The sequence below is a fragment of the Sciurus carolinensis genome, chromosome 7 (genome assembly GCF_902686445.1).
Source record: "Sciurus carolinensis chromosome 7, mSciCar1.2, whole genome shotgun sequence".
Lineage (NCBI taxonomy): Eukaryota > Metazoa > Chordata > Mammalia > Rodentia > Sciuridae > Sciurus > Sciurus carolinensis.
The window spans coordinates 127936737-127953229 of NC_062219.1; the positions used below are offsets into that span (position 1 = coordinate 127936737).

Sequence of the window (16493 nt, forward strand, 5' to 3'; positions counted from 1 at the left end):
AATAAAGATATCAGTAACCACCCTCCCCTCATTTGGGCTGCTTGCTAGGAGTGAAGAGGAACTATAAGTAAACCTGCTCACTTAAGCTTGGTTTATCATCATCTGGGTTGCTGATAAAAAAATAAACCATGGCATTTCTTTAAGAGGTTCTAGATTTCAGTACCCATAAGGAGTCTAAAGATGTAAAACAAAAAAACAAAAAACAAAAAAACTGCAACAACAAAAAAACCTCTGAGGGGATAAAACACTAACCTAAATTTCATATTATTGCTAAAAATATTCTTTTTCAAATATAATGTGTATCATACAATCAAACACATGCAGGTACATGAGGAGACAAGTTTCCATTAGTGGAATCAACAGATACAACAGACAATGGAAAAAGAATTACTGGGACTCCAGATGTAGTAATTATTGAACAAAGGTATAACACAACATCTTATCAACTTCAAAGGAACAGAAAGCTAAGCTTAATATTTTAAAGAGAATTGAAAACTGTAAAAACCACAAAACAGATTTGAAATAAATATCAGTATTTATTCATCATTGAAATACACAATAACCAGAGGAAAAATTAACAGCACATTAGACACAGTTGAAGAGAGTATTAGTAATCTGGAAATTCAGAAGAAATTACAGAGATATAAGATAATGGTTTCAATACAATAGAGAGTTAGATATTAAAGATAGAGCAAGAATATGTAATATGTTGTTTTATTTTGTTTTGTGATGCTAGATTGAACTCAGAGCCTCATGCACATTAGGCAAGCACTTTACATTGAGCTATACCCTCAGTCCTTAATATTTGTTTAAGTAGGGTTGCTAATGGATAAGAGAATAAAAAGGAGATATTGAGGAGATAATAACAGATATGGAGAATTGCTACCTAGATTTCCTCTTAGAAAAGAATGTGATTGCCTCATTTGCTGGGAGTGCTGTCAATGCTCTTATGTTTACCTCAGCTACAAAGAACTGCCTTCCAAAAAGTACATCCTTCCCGGGATGGTCTACCGCCAAACTGGTTGCAGTGGAGGTATAAGGACTGGCCATTTTGGCTTGTTGTAGGACTACTCTGATAGGAAACATATATTCCAGATCTCCCTATGGTGTTGGTTGAAACTTTGTCATGTCCACATTGTTATGGTTTGGATCCACACCCATCCCCCCTGCTGCCACCAAATGCATGATTAGATTATGGGAGTTGTAATCTAATCAGTGGATTAATCTATTTTATGGATTAATAATTTGAAAGGACTACTGTACTAGGTGATAACTGTAGACAGGTAGGGTGTGGTGGGAGGAAGGGGGTGTGATTTGGGGGTTATATTTTGTCTCTGCCACCTTTCTCATGCCTCTATGGAAATAATCATATATGGATTTACCTCTTATATTTATCAATATGATGAATTGTATTAATGTCTTTCTTTCATTTTGGAATAAACCCCACTTGGACATCCTATATTATCATTTTTTAATGTGCTCATGGATTCTGTTTGTTATTTTACTTAAGATTTTAGCTTTAAATTTCATATGTGAAATTGACCTTTGTTTTTCATTTCTGGTGCAAACTGAAAAAGTTTGTAATCAGTGTTACATTAATTTTTTTCTTTCCTCCTTCTTCTTTTTTTTTTTTTTTTTTTTTTTTTTTGGTACTAGGGATTGAGCCCACAGGGGCTTAACCACTGAACCACATCCCCAGGCCTTTTTCATATTTTATTTCAAGACAGGGTCTTGCTGAGTTGCTTAGGGACTCCTAGATTTGCTGCAGCTGGTTTTGAACTCAGACACTTCTGCCTCAGCCTCTGGAGCCTCTGGGATTTAGGTGTGTGCCACTGAGATCGATTTATGTTCACTTGATAAAATGAATTGGAAAATTTTCTATATTTTGAATATTTTAAGTAGCATGATGAGTTTCTGATAGTTAACTGTTTGGTAAAATTGCTTTATGAATGTACCTCAGTTTGATGTCCTTTTTTGGGGTGTATGTATTCGACTGTTTTTCAAAAGTAACTGGTCTCTACAAAGATTACATCTAGTCTTTCCAGTCAATTGCTGAGTTGTTATATGTTGTCTCTTGTGGTTTTTAAAAAGCTCTGTCTTCATGGTTCTTTCCTCTAGTCTTTTCCAATTTTGTGTATTGTACTTGAGCTCTCTCTGTCACTCTCTTTAAATTGGCTAGAGAATTACAATATTTATTTTGTTGGCTTTTCAAATGTTTTATTTATTGCTTTATGAACATTGTCTGAGTTTGCCTTTATTAATCTTTCTTCCTTCACTCTTTTGGTTTATTTTGTTGTTCATTTTCTGGTGTCTTGAGCTCAGTGCTTGATGTATATTTTCTCTGTGATTGACATGGGTGTGTAATTGAGTGATTTTTCTTCTAATAAATGCTTTACCTCACTGATTCTGCTATGTGTTGTGTTTTTGTCCTTTTTAAGAAATTCTGCAATTAAAATTAATTTATCCTTTTTGATCCAAGAATTACTTTATAGTACGTTTTAAAATTTCCGTCTGTGGGATGAATTTTGTTTTTAAACTTTGTTTTTAAGTTCTAGTTTTATCCCATGATGCCCAGAGAAAACTGTTTGCATTATTTCTAGTTTGGGGAATTTATTGAGATTGTCTTTGTAGCTTACAATATTGTCAGTTTTAGTGAGTTTCTTAAGTACTGCAAAAGGAGTGGTGGTGGTACTCGTGGGTTGGGGACTGTACTGAGCCCAAACCTACTGCCCTTAGATAATTCCGAGGGATCCGAAAAATTGTAATTTATTCCTGTTGTATGTGACTCTCGAAGACTGGTTTAAAGGATTTATGCATGTATAATTGACATTCTTTTAATCTCTGGAGAATAATAGACTGGAGAAACCCAATATTTACCAAATCACTTACATATTTTTCCCCTAGAAGACACTTTCTAACGTTTGCTGAGGCGCTGGGGTTTTGTGCACTGAAAAAGAGGCCCAGAGACTCAGAGAATGAGGTTAGTGAGCCAGACCAAAAGGGCGGAGAGCTTTAATTCGTGTGGTGAGTGTAACCCCTCCCTGACATCGCCTTCGCAGAGCTCTCCGGGCCAGGGAGAGGGTTCAGCCCCAGAGAGGGCGCTACCACTGCTGGCGGGTCCCCTTCCGCCGTCTCTTCCCAGTCCCCCTGAGACCCGGTTCCAGGCCACCACCGAGCCCGGGAGAGCCTTGGCAGCGACCCACCCGAGCCGCTCGGCCCTTATCCTGCCTCCTCTCCTCGCCTGGACCTGGTCTCCGTTTTTGTGTTCCACACTCCGTGGCTTCCTGCAGCTCATTAGAGCAGTGGGGAAAGAGAGGGGAGAGTGAAGTCCACCAGGAAAAAAAAAAGTTTCGCTCTGGGCTCGGAGTCGTGCCTGGAAAGTGACCCCAGACTGACAGCAGTGAGAAGATCCCATGACCCAGAAAAGAGGATTTCGGTGCAGGATGCACTTTCCAGGTCTCTCAGTGAAGCGGAACTTGAAAGCTGGATTTAGACTTCGGGAACAGCGAAACTAGGTAGCTAGAACTTCAGTTTACTGCCGTTTCTCTAAAACGTATCAAAAGGCGGAGTTCTGCCTTGAATATATTCCCGAGAGCCAGGCGGCGTCAGGGGGTGTAGCTCAGTGGTAGAGCGCGTGCTTAGCATGCACGAGGCCCCGGGTTCAATCCCCGGCACCTCCAGAGTTTTCCTGGATTTGTTCTGATTTTTCCCCCCTTTTTTTCTTCACTGCTTTACTAAACTCTTTTCCTTGCCCAAACAAAGCAAACCAACTTCAAAAATGGTTTGCCATTAATATTAGCCTGGCCCATCTCTAGTCAGGCTTGGCACTACCCAGGGTGGTTGCATAAGCAAAACATGGAGAAGACTTGAGTAGCTCGCGATTTGGAAACTGCCAGCGCCATCACCAAAGTGACAAACCCGTTCACGTTTGGTTCCAATTCTTAATATTTTAAAAGCAAGAAAGAAAAGATAAGAATGGAAAGATTTAACAAAAGAAAACCACGAGCTCTCCATTTCCCTTAATTTATTTTTTATTTGTTCTTTTTGGTTATACGTAACCGTAGAGTGTATTTTGACATATCATACATACATGGCATTTCCCATGATTTCTTTTGTTTTCTGAGCCATGGTTGTCCTGATCAGACTGCGGACTGAGCAAGGGAAAACGTGGAGCCTTTCAAACTGGGAAATTGAATCACGCTTCTGTCGAAAAATAGCTCTATTGGAAAGTACATTCGGCTGGAGATCTCGAAGTTCAGAGATCGATTTCCATTTTGTTCGATCTTCACTCTTACCAAGAAGTACCGACTTCCTAGATGACGGACAGAAATAATTTTAACTAAGACTGCTGCGCCCTCTATTGGAAAGGAATGGTCCTCGGATCTTAAGAGTGGTGGCATCTGAGAATTTGCTGGAAATGCAGAATCTAATCTCCACCTCAGAACTACTGAACTAGAATCAGTATTTTAACAGGATCCCCAACAGAATCATTCGCACATTAAAATTTAAGATACACTCGTTGGAACGCCAAGATATCGATTAATGGAGTATATAATAAATATAGTATTTGTATTTTATATTTTTCCAAGTTCCTAGTCTAATGTAGAAAAAAATTGTAAAAATGTATTTCTATTACTGAACCATTTTTGTGCTCTAATCAGTGACACTGTTTCCCCCTCTGTGATAACATGATATTCATTAATAATTTTTAAATAACTATGCATGATTGAAAATGAAGTTTTCATTTAACAAGAAATTTATTTAACAAGAAATTTCAAAGTTTTGCAGTAAAGATTGTGCTAACTTATAATGTGATCAGGAAAGTCTGTATCTTTGTCTCTACAACATGTAAAATAAGATCTTTTATTCATTTCAGAACTCAGAACTGCTTCCTCCTTACCACTTAGCACCAAATCTTCAGGAACTTTTGTTATTAACACTGCTTTTTGTGTTTTAAACAGTGATCTGTTTTGAAAATTCAAAACCTTTTGCAACTGTAATGATGATGTGGACTAAAGGATACAGCAAGAGTTGGGAAATCCCTGGTTCCCAGTATGGATAATATCAGATCACTTCCTTCCCAGTCAAGTTATTAGGGGAATTTTTAAAGAAAATAAATTCCCAAAGACTTTCTTCCACAGATTAAGATGTCTTGGCTTTGAGATTTAATGTTCCAAAGAAAGATACAAAACTAGTACTGAGGGACCAGACTTTTCTTGATGGGAGAAATGGTCATTTTCTCTTCTGTTGATATATTTACTTTCTTGTCTTCAAAATACATTTGAACAATGTTTATTTGCCACTTATACCACTGTGTCAGAAGAAAATTATTGACTGACTCCCACCATGGGAATTTGTCATTTTGCAAAAGGATTATAGTCAAATATGAGAAAGAATACCATGAATGATTACCATTGCTTTTCTGTATTATTTTAGGGCTCAGGCATAAATGGAATTTTTTTTTTTTCTCTTTCCAACTGTACATTTCTCTAAGATGGTTCATCACTGAAATTTCAGGGAGAATAGGATAGGATGCAAAAATCTAAGAAGTTGGTCCAAGAAAGCCAAAGGAAATCCAGGATGATTAAAATAATTAAAAATTTATATGCCAATTAAAACAAATAACATGACAAACTGAGATGCTTATTTAAAACAAGCAGTGCTTAACTGATCCATGTCAATAGTGACTCCTCTTAATGTACAGTGTAGACAAGTTCTGAAAATTTCCATGTTTTATTTCAAGATCCTATCCTTCAACAAACTACAGGCCAGTCCCACCCCACTTTTTTCTTTTCTTTTCTTTTCTTTTCTTTTCTTTCTTTCTTTCTTTCTTTTTTTTTTTTTTTTTTTTTTTTTTTTTTTTTTTTTTTGAGACAGAGTCTCGCTAAATTGCAGAGGCTGACCTGGAATTTGCCATCTTCCTTCCTCGGCTTCCAAAATTGCTGGGGTTACAGTTGTGTGCCACTGATGGTATTACAGGTATGGGCCACCAGCCTAGCAACAAAAGTTCATCTTTTGTTTAGCTTTCTTCAACAAAAATTAAAGATTAAGAAACTCTGAGAAGAAAGATGGTGTGACTGTGTGTGAGACCCCATGTGTATGTGTGAGAGGTGGCCACTGGGTACACCCATTGGCTGAGTAATGTGGAAGCAAATGTTATCCATTAGATCACTACTCTGAATCAAAATGTAGTGCTTAATTTTCAATATATAGACATTTAACTGTAGAAAATGATTTAATCACTTACTACTTAGTTCAGGAATTGTCCTTTCATATTCAATCAAGATAGGTGACTTAGAGAAGTATAACCTAATCTCCCTGTTCATGTCCACAAGTTGAGTTGTCATAAATACCAAAGAAAATTATAAGTGTGAATTCAAATTCCAGAGCACAACATAAAAACTTCTTACACAAAAACTGTGATTCTACCCTTTTGAATTGTAATAGTTACTTAGCAGTATCTCTGGTCCTAGAGGAATTAGAAATCTACTTTATAGTTCTGCAGGTTTCCTGAACAGAGTAATAAGGTATAAAGGGTTCAGTTTTTTTGAGGGAGTGCAAGGGATTGAACTCAGGGCCTTGCACATGCAAAATATAAGTTGTACCAATGAGCTACAGACCAGCCCTGAGTTCTAGCTTCTGAAATAAATCGTTAGTTCATCAAAAGGATCTTATATTTGGAATTCATCCTACTGCTTCCCCATGGATAAATATTTTAACAATGCAATGGATAGAAAGTCTGAAGTTGCTGAAGAAAATTAATAAACAATTCTCATGGGCAAACAGAAAAATGAACCAAAACAAAAGTGGGGAGAACTTCTGGTAATCATATTGGTAGGTAGATAGGTAGATTTCTTCAGGTACAATTTAGAGGGTAAATCATTTGATGACTCTGGAAAATTTCACAACTGTACTTTCACACCATCAAACAGCTTAGATAATCTTCCTCTCTTCCTTCCAGTATATTCTCTCTCTCTCTCTCTCTCTCCCTCTCTCTTTCTCTCTCACACACACCCACACACATGTGCATGCACACACAAACACACATGTCCCAGGACTTGCAGAATTTTATTTATTTATTTATATATATATTTTTATTTTTACAGACTGCATTTTGATTCATTGTACACAAATGGGGTACAACTTTTTATTTCTATGTTTGTACACAATGTAGATTCACACCATTCATGTAATCATACATGTACATAGGATAATAATGTCTGTCTCAGTACCACACACACAAAAAAAGTCTGTCTCAGTCCACTATCTTTCTGTTCCCCACACTGCCTCCCACCCCATTTCCCTCTACACAATCCAAAGTTCCTCCATTCTTCTCTAACCACCCCCACACTCCATCAACCCCCTGTTATGTATCATCATCCATTTATCAGAGAAAACATTTGGCCTTCGGTTTTGGGGATTGGCTTATTTCACTTAACATGACATTCTCCAACTCCATTGGCATTTACCAGCAAATGTCATAATTTTATTCTTCTTTATGACTGAGTAGTATTCCATTGTGTATATATACCACAGTTCCCTTATCCATTCATCAATTGAAGGGCATCTAGGTTGGTTCCACAATCTAGTTATTGTGAATTGAGCAGTTATAAACATTGATGTGGCTGCTTTACTGTAGTATGCTAATTTTGAGTCCTTTGGGTATAAACCACGTATTGGGATAGTGTGGAATTTTCTCTTGTTGAATGACTGAACTGGTTTTCTTGCTTGCTGTATACATCCAACAAGTCTCTCCATCCTATTTCTAATTATCTGCTAACTTGCTTTCAAAATTCCACACTTTTCACCATCCCTGTATCTGCTATTTAGTTCATTGTTCCTTGAACATTATTTAAAACTATTCCATGAAACTTTTTAATTGCCTTCATGCTCTAATAAAACAGACACACTTAGTAATAAACATTAAATTGTATGTAGTCTTTCTCACTTGGGGTTTTTCCATTGAAACCTCAGGAATGTTGTTCTTAATGTTCCTGTGGAGCAAGCAGCAAGTAGCAAAAAGTGTTTTTGTCCAGGAAAAAACTGGTCAATTTTCTGATGCAAGTTTCCAATAATTTGCATTCCATTTCAAGCTTTATTTAAAAAAAAAATCAGTATCACCCATAGTTCCCTGGAATCTTCTATCTTAAAGCAGTCACAAATTCTAGTTTTACACCCAACACTATTAAAACAATGAACACAGGAACGGGGACCCACAAAGTAGACTGTGGTATTTCCTGAAGGACTTTGAAAACTACTCTTGGGGTAAGAGGTGAGGCTCAGTGGTAGAGAACAGGCCCCAGGTTCAACTACTGACATCCCCAATGCCCTCCTCAGGGAAACACATACTCAGGGAAATATATACTTTCCTCAGGGAAATATATACTTTTTTTTATTGTTTGCTCACAAGAGAAGAAAACAAATGACCCAAAACATTCATTTTAATGTTAGATTTCATGTTCCACAAAGTGACTGACAGAGAGAAGCAGCTTACATAGTCTACTAGTTTCCTATAGCTAGTATAACAGATAGCCACAAATTTGGTGGCTTAAAATAACAGAAATTTATTGTTTCACTTTCTGGAAACCATAAGTCTGAAAAGAATATTATTAGGTGTTATCTGGACTGTGGTCACTCTGAAGGCTCCAGGGGAAACTTGGTCCTTGCTTCTTACAGTTTCCAGTGGCTGTCAATGTTCCTTGACTTGTGATTCCATCATTCTAGTCTCTGCCACCATGGTCACATTGTGAAATCCCCTGCCTCTTTCTTATAAAAATCACTATGGTTACACTGGACCTATCAGGATAATAATAGTGATCTCCCCTTCTCAAGATCCTTAACATAATCACATCTGCAAAGATACTTTTTCCACACAAGGTAACATTTACAGGTTCCAGGGATGGAGGCCTGATATTCTTGGCAACCCGCTACACAGAAGATCCCCTAAACTCAAAATAGCAAGTGTGCCACCACAATAACAAACTTGTCAGGTTGACTTCTATTTTCCACTATTATTGAATGAAGGAAAATATTTTTAAAAAGAGGAAAAAGCCAGACCCAAGAAAAAAATTGCTATCGTTTTCTAGGAAGTTGTTGGGACGAAGAACTATAAATCCTCCTACGGATTTCTCTACTCCTCCCTTCATTGCCAAAAGTTTGGTCCAGCAACAAGCCAGAGAGGGTATGAATACTATGTGAGTGAGTGTATGCCACCACAAAATGATGGCTGTCAAGGAGCTAGAGCACTGCCAAACATGAACTATGAGAGAGAGAGAGAGAGAGACAGAGAGGGAGAGAGAGGGAGAGAGAGAGAAACTGCTCTAAGTGAATTAGCTTACATAAGCCAAATGCTTTTATGTCCTATCCAATTTCATTTTATCCCTAATTTCGTTTTTCCTTCTTTCAAAATCACTAAATAAAATCATGGCTGGAGGTGCTGGGGATGTAGTTCAGTGGTAGAGCATGTGCTCAGCGTTCTCCATGTCCTGAATTTGACCCCCAGCACCAAAAATAGTAATAAAATAACACCATGCCTCAAAAATCTCAAACATGATACTATGATGAAGTGGCAGAAAAATATTTTTTGGTTTATGTGTCAGAATGGAAATTGTTACATAAGGAGGAGGAAGAGGAGGAGGAGGAGGAGGAGAAGAGGAAGAAAAGTTCACAGGAGTCTATAACATTTTCACTGTAGTGAAAGAATGGCCATTCATTTGCTGTCTCCTGTTCATCTAATCACTCTATTTTGTATTTTCCTGAAAATGATCAACATTTCTGGTACTATCATGACCTATTAAGGGCTTCTAGGATGTTATAGTTCCAAACCCATCACTATCTCTGTCTTTTCCCACTATCAAGAGGGAATGGGGTTCTGTCAACTTCACTTCACTATTTCTTTTTCTACTAGAGCAGTCAGCTTCAAACTCTTGAGAACAAAACTTAGACTCCCGAATGTCTTTAGTTGATTGACTCAAAAACAAGGAGTGTGAAAGGGAAATAGAATAAAACATCAATTGGATTTGGAAATTTGTATTTTTGTCTCTGCTTAGCAACATTTTAAATGAAATAGGAACTGAGAGATCCATATTGTCCGATTTTTGGAATCATTTTAGAACACTGTGTTGGCTCTATCTCAATAACAAAAAAGCAGCAGAATGAATACATATCATAATATTTATATATTGGAAATCCATATGCAATAGAATGAAACTAAACCCATATCTCTCACCATGCACGAAACTAAACTCAAAATGGATTAAGGATCTCGGAATCAGACCAGAGACCTTGCATCTTATAGAAGAAAAAGTAGGTCCAGAGCTTCAACATGTCGGCTTAGGACCAGACTTCCTCAACAGGACTCCCATAGCACAAGAAATAAAAGCAAGAATTAATAACTGGGATAGATTCAAACTAAAAAGCTTTCTCTCAGCAAAGGAAACTATCAGCAATGCAAAGAAAGAGCCTACAGAGTGGGAGAAAATCTTTGCCAATCATACTTCAGATAGAGCGCTAATCTCCAGAATCTATAAAGAACTCAAAAAACTCTACACCAAGAATGTAAATAATCCAACTGACAAATGGGCTAAGGAAATGAATAGACACTTCACAGAAGAAGATATACAAGCAATCAACAAACATATGGAAAAATGTTCAACATCTCTAGTAATAAGAGAAATGCAAATCAAAACCACCCTAAGATTCCATCTCACCCCAATTAGAATGGCAATTATCAAGAATACAAGCAACAACAGGTGTTGGCGAGGATGTGGGGAGAAAGGTACACTCTTACATTGCTGGTGGGATTGCAAATTAGTGCAGCCACTCTGGAAAGCAGTGTGGAGATTCCTTAGAAAACTTGGAATGGAAACACCATTTGACCCAGCTATCCCACTCCTTGGCCTATACCCAAAGGACTTAAAATCAGCATATTACAGAGATACAGCCACATCAATGTTCATAGCTGCTCAGTTCACAATAGCCAGAGTGTGGAACCAACCTAGATGTCCTTCAATTGATGAATGGATAAAGAAAATGTGGTATATATATACAATGGAATATTACTCAGCCATAAAGAACGATAAAATTATGGCATTTGCAGGCAAATGGATGAAACTGGAGAATATCATGCTAAGTGAGATAAACCAATCTCAAAAAACCAAAGGAAGAATGATATCGCTAATAAGTGGATGATGACACATAAGGGGGGGTGGGAAGGGTTAGTGTTGGGGTTGGAGTTGGGTTTAGGGAGGGGGGCAGGAATGGAGGAAGGAAGGACTGTATAGATGGAGGGGAAGGGTGGGAGGGGAGGGGGGGAAGGGAAAAAATGGCAGAATGAATCAAACAACATTACCCTATGTAAATTTATGATTACACAAATGGTAGGCCTTTACGCCATGTACAGACAGAGAAACAACATGTATCCCATTTGTTTACAATAAAAAAATAATATTTATATATTATAATAAGTAATATTATATACAATAGCAATATGTACCAAAGATTATTATTTTTTCTAAGTTATATCATAATAATATAGATATTGTATCTTATCCCTAAATGCTTCATATATACCTCTATTTTTTTTTTTTTTTTTCTTTTTTCTGGAAATGGAACCGATGGCCTCACAGATACTGGGCAAACTTTACCGCCGAGCTGCACCTCCAGCCTCAGGATTCTTCTTTACTTTCCCCTTTTCTCACACAGAAAGAGCCTCGGTTTCACCAACATGCACAGATGAATATTCATGCCACCTCTCCCTCACCAGTGTGTGTGTGTGTGCATATGTGTGTGTGTATTATCATTTTCCCAATCCTAAAATTCACACAAAATATCGGATTACTACACTCCTAGCATCACGCACACACACACACACACACACACACACACACACACACAAACCTGCTACATAGTAGATTTTGCTGTTCTTTCCAGTTAGAACAAATTTTCTTAGATGGGTTTGTTCCTTTTCTCTTCAGTGTAGTTATGTTTTTCTTTCTTTCTTTCTGTTGTAATTCCTTATACATGACCGTAGAATGCATTTTGACACATTGTGCACAAATGGAGCACAACTTCTCATTCCTCTGGCTGTACATGGTACTGAGTCTATGTTTTTCTTTTGAAATGCATTTAGATTTGTTTGTACTTGTATTCAATTTGAGGCTATTTTCAAATACACTTGAGTCAGTTTTTGTTTTGTTTTTTGGTACCAGGGAATGAACTCAGGTGCACTCAACCACTGAGCCACATCCTCAGCCTTATTTGGTATTTTATTTAGGGGCAGAGTCTCATTGAGTTGCTTAGCGCCTCACTTTTTGCTAGGGCTGGTTTTGAAATCTCCTGTCTCAGCCTCCCGAGTCGCTGGGATTACAGGCATGCGCCACCGCGCCCGGCTTCAGGTGTTTTTTGTTTTGTTTTGTTTTGTTTTGTTTTGTTAACTATGTAAAACATTAACAAGTTTCTAAGAGTCAAACGAATACAGAAAGTTATAATCAGAAAAACTGCCAGAGAACGTTGTATGCCAAGTTGAGCTCAAGTGAGAGGATGGAAGCAACCCCAGGCAATCTAGTAGGATGCGGAGCAGACCTTGGGGAGCGCTGTTCGTGGACTGACCACAAATCGGAAACAGTATCTTTTTTCTATCATTCAGGTACTTTCTCCTAGTGTAGCAGTACCTAAAAGAGACCGCGTAATATGGAATTTAGAAACTGCGGAACTGAAAACAGATTTTGCCTTGATGATCTAAGCCTCAAAGCCTCAAAGATTGTCTCCAGTTAGAGTGCCCCGTGCAGGAGGCCGAGCGGGGGTATAGCTCAGTGGTAGAGCGCGTGCTTAGCATGCACGAGGTCCTGGGTTCGATCCCCAGTACCTCCATCTTTGCTCTAGTTATACATTTACCAATTACCAATAAGTGGTATTCACCTGTTATTTCTTTCTCAGCCTCTTGGGACAGGAGGTAATTCCTAATCATTCACTAGTCATTTGCTGTAAATTGTGTAAAGGATTTTTTCTCTCCAGGCATTCCCAGCAACAACGTATACTTAAGCTAAAGAAGTGGGTACTTTCCCTGTGTCTACCTGTGCCACTAGTTACTCTTTTTGGCTAGAGACCTTTAAACTCTGGACCTTAACATAGATACTGTTTAACTACAAACTTATGACAAAAGAGGAAAAGATAGCAGCTGAAATCTGGCAAAGGGAAATAGTACTTCTATTTTCCTAAGGAAATCTGCAATCTGTGATGGCAAGCACTCTGAACTCCAGGGTCCAAGGTCAGTCTAGAGGAAAGCTCACTTCTTTGTTTTTTCATAAAGACAAACAATGAACTCTTTGTCTCTCAGTCACAACGGGGTCCTTATCAACCACACTGTACTAACTCTCCAGAAATACCTTCCTTCTAAACTACTGAACAACCCATATCTCCAGATCAAATCCCTTGTCATGTTTCAGATTCTGATATCACATTGCTAGGCAAAAACCCACAGGAGGATCCTCTACAACAATCTTAATACCACCTTGTTTTTAAAAATCTACTTTTATTTTCAGCACTATTTCATGCTATTGAAGGGAGAAAAAACAAGACCCTTGATCATCCACATCCAGCAGAAAAGCAGTCTGTCACCACCTGAAGAAGACAAGCAACCCGGTAGTTTGCCAGAATGCCTCCTCTATTTTTTCTCATTTTCCAAGAGTTTTAACTGCCTACCAAGCTTTAACTGTCTACCACTGTCTAGCGGGCTCAAAGCCAACTACAAGGTCACAAGCCACTGGACTTGTGAGGGACTCAACTCCATTGCCTCTATGCCCTCATTAAGACCAAGGAGAGAGCCCTGCATATGTAGTTAACACTGATTGTACAGTGACTCTCCCATTCCCCAACCACAGGGCAGTTCTTCAGGGTCATTTTGAACTGCAAGGAGATTCAAGGATAAAGGAGCTGGTTGCAAATACCATAAAGAATTCTTCAGGGGAAACGTGAGATTAATGGGCTTCTTTCTAAGCATTGAACCTATGTGAAGCAAACCAATGGGAACTTACTTTTTCATCGTTTCAAATGAAACCTAACAAAATAAGACATTTCCATAGTCTCCGATGTTTGAAGGTGGAAAGCTGCCAGAAGATACACCACTTCTACTCAACACAGGCAGGCAGAAAATTGAGAAATCCCTGCAGCTACCTGAGAAGCTACCAATATCAGCAGTTCCTGGGTCGCAAACAAAACCCAACATGTCTTGCCTGTGCTGATACATTCACTCTGGGTGATGCAGGAAGAGAATAGTAAAAAGAATTGACTTGCTCAGAATTTCTTCAATCTGAGCAAGAAACAAGCCACCACAATCATGTACCAATAACCTTCTGTTCCTTTCTACTGTGCAATTGAAAAGTTAGACAGAAAAAATAAAATAAAATAAAAGGTAACCTTTGAACTTACTTCTTTCTTTTTTTTTTTTTTCCAGTGCGGGGGATTGAACCCAGGGCCTTGTGCATGCAAGACAAGCACTATACCAACTTAGCTATATCCCCAGCCCTCTTTTCCTCTCTTATGCTGAGAATCCTTAAAAATAACTAGATATGCATCTTATCACTAAGTTACATCATCTGGTTTCCTGAGTAGTGTTGGGAGTATTGGATTATGGAACAACCAGAAACCACCAAGCAGAAAAAGAACAGTTAAAGGTTTCCTGTTTTTACCTATTTCCCTTTTATTTCTCCCTCATCTACCAACGCATCCACTATTTTTAAAAGTGGATTCTGTTTTCAGACACAGATAACAGCAGAGCCCATATTAAGGGTGGAGGGAGGTGTGAATGAGCAATGGGTGATATTGGACCAAAAAAATTTTTTAACTATATATTAACACCTCCACACCAAATGAAAATTTTGACATTCTAAAGGAATAGCTAAGAAAAAAAAAAAAAAAAAGTTAGTGAACTGGCTGGAATAGATCAGCTGGGAAAGCATTAGGCTGAAAATCTAAAGGTCCATGGTTCAATCCTGGCACCTCTGTTCTTGTGTGTTTTGTTTTCTCCAAAAGCAGGGGGCTTTACCTATTTTACAAATCTCATCAAGGTGTTATCCCTCGTGTGTGCATTTGTCTGCCTCTTACTTTGTCCTTTGCAAATTCCGTTGAGGTCTTCCATGAAGTGGAAATTTGTTCAGCCCTGTAAACCCAGATAATTGGGAGGCTGAAGCAGAAAGGTCACAAATTCCAGGCCAGCCTCAATAATTTGATGAGACTGACTCAAAATATAAAGCAATAAGTGTTGAGTATGTATGTAGTGGCAAGAGCCCCTGAGTTCCATTCCCAGTATTGAAACAAACAAAAAATAGTATAAACACACTGTTGCATCTACAATTCTTTTGTTTTGGAGGTAGGGGTGTGTGTGTGTGTGTGTGTGTGTGTGTGTGTGTGTGTGGTGTGGTATTTTCAAGGAAAAATCTTTAATTAAAATAATCTGCATTTGCATCTTGAGTCAATTTCATCGTTAAACCACTAGAATATGGAGAATTGTTGAACATCATTAAGCTATTAAACAATTTCTTCTTGACATTTCTTCAGTCTTCCATGTTTGTCTAGAATTTCCAGGTGTTAAGTTACTGGTTTTGTTATCCAGGAAAGAACAAAAATAAGCATTTGTATGAATTAGTCTGTCAGACACTCATGAGGGGAACTGTAACACTGAAAGTGAAATCAAATGACCAGTAAAATTAAGACCCAGTAAAATTAAGGGTATATAAGTACATATACCCATTTTCCTCCTTTAACTTCAGCTCTCTTGAAATTCTATTTTGGGGATAGAAAGTCCTTTTGTGTGTGTGTGTCATTTTAAACTTCGTTTTCTTCTTTTAAATTACTGTTTCAGTTTCATGGTGTCTGTTTTCCACTGACAATTCCTGGGTACTATGTGAAGAGACAATAATCTACAATACTTCAACATCAGAACTGCATCAAGTTATAAAAAGAAAATGTAGTAGAAAATGAGAAACAATATCAAGGTAGGAACATCAATTATATAGGAACTGGGAATCAGATATTATGCATCAAGCAACTGTTATGGGGTGTGTGCTAATTACAAACCACCACACATATTGAGTCAAACTGTAAGAGGAAAAGGGTTTTTTTAAATAAGCATGCCAGGCAAGTGGTGGCTGGGAGCAGGCTAATGCCTCAAAGAACTACCAGCCGCAAATTTTAGAAGTACAGAGTTTATAAAGGTAAAATTCACAAAAACCACAAAGACAACTGAGGCACACGTAGGTCAGAAAAGACTTTGTTGATACAGATATTTTGATTACGTGAAAGAATAGTTTTGATTACACATTTCAGAGTCATTTTTGTTATACATCAGGCCCATAGTCAGGGATGTGGGAAGATCCCACTGTACTATCCACATAAATACAGCTTCAGGAGGCTGAAAGGAAAACATTATAAGCAAGCACACAATGGAGTCAGGTCAGAACAAAATGGCATTACTTTGGTTATTTTTCCATTTCACA

At 38.0% G+C, this 16493-nt stretch overlaps 2 non-coding genes across 2 annotated transcripts; both read left to right on the top strand.

Moving 5' to 3' along the window:
* Positions 1–3608: 3608 nt before the first annotated feature.
* On the top strand, positions 3609–3680 carry Trnaa-agc (transfer RNA alanine (anticodon AGC)). The gene has a single exon. It is a non-coding gene; the product is annotated as a tRNA-Ala (tRNA).
* Positions 3681–12798: 9118 nt separating this feature from the next.
* Positions 12799–12870, top strand: Trnaa-agc (transfer RNA alanine (anticodon AGC)). Its single transcript has one exon. It is a non-coding gene; the product is annotated as a tRNA-Ala (tRNA).
* Positions 12871–16493: the final 3623 nt, after the last annotated feature.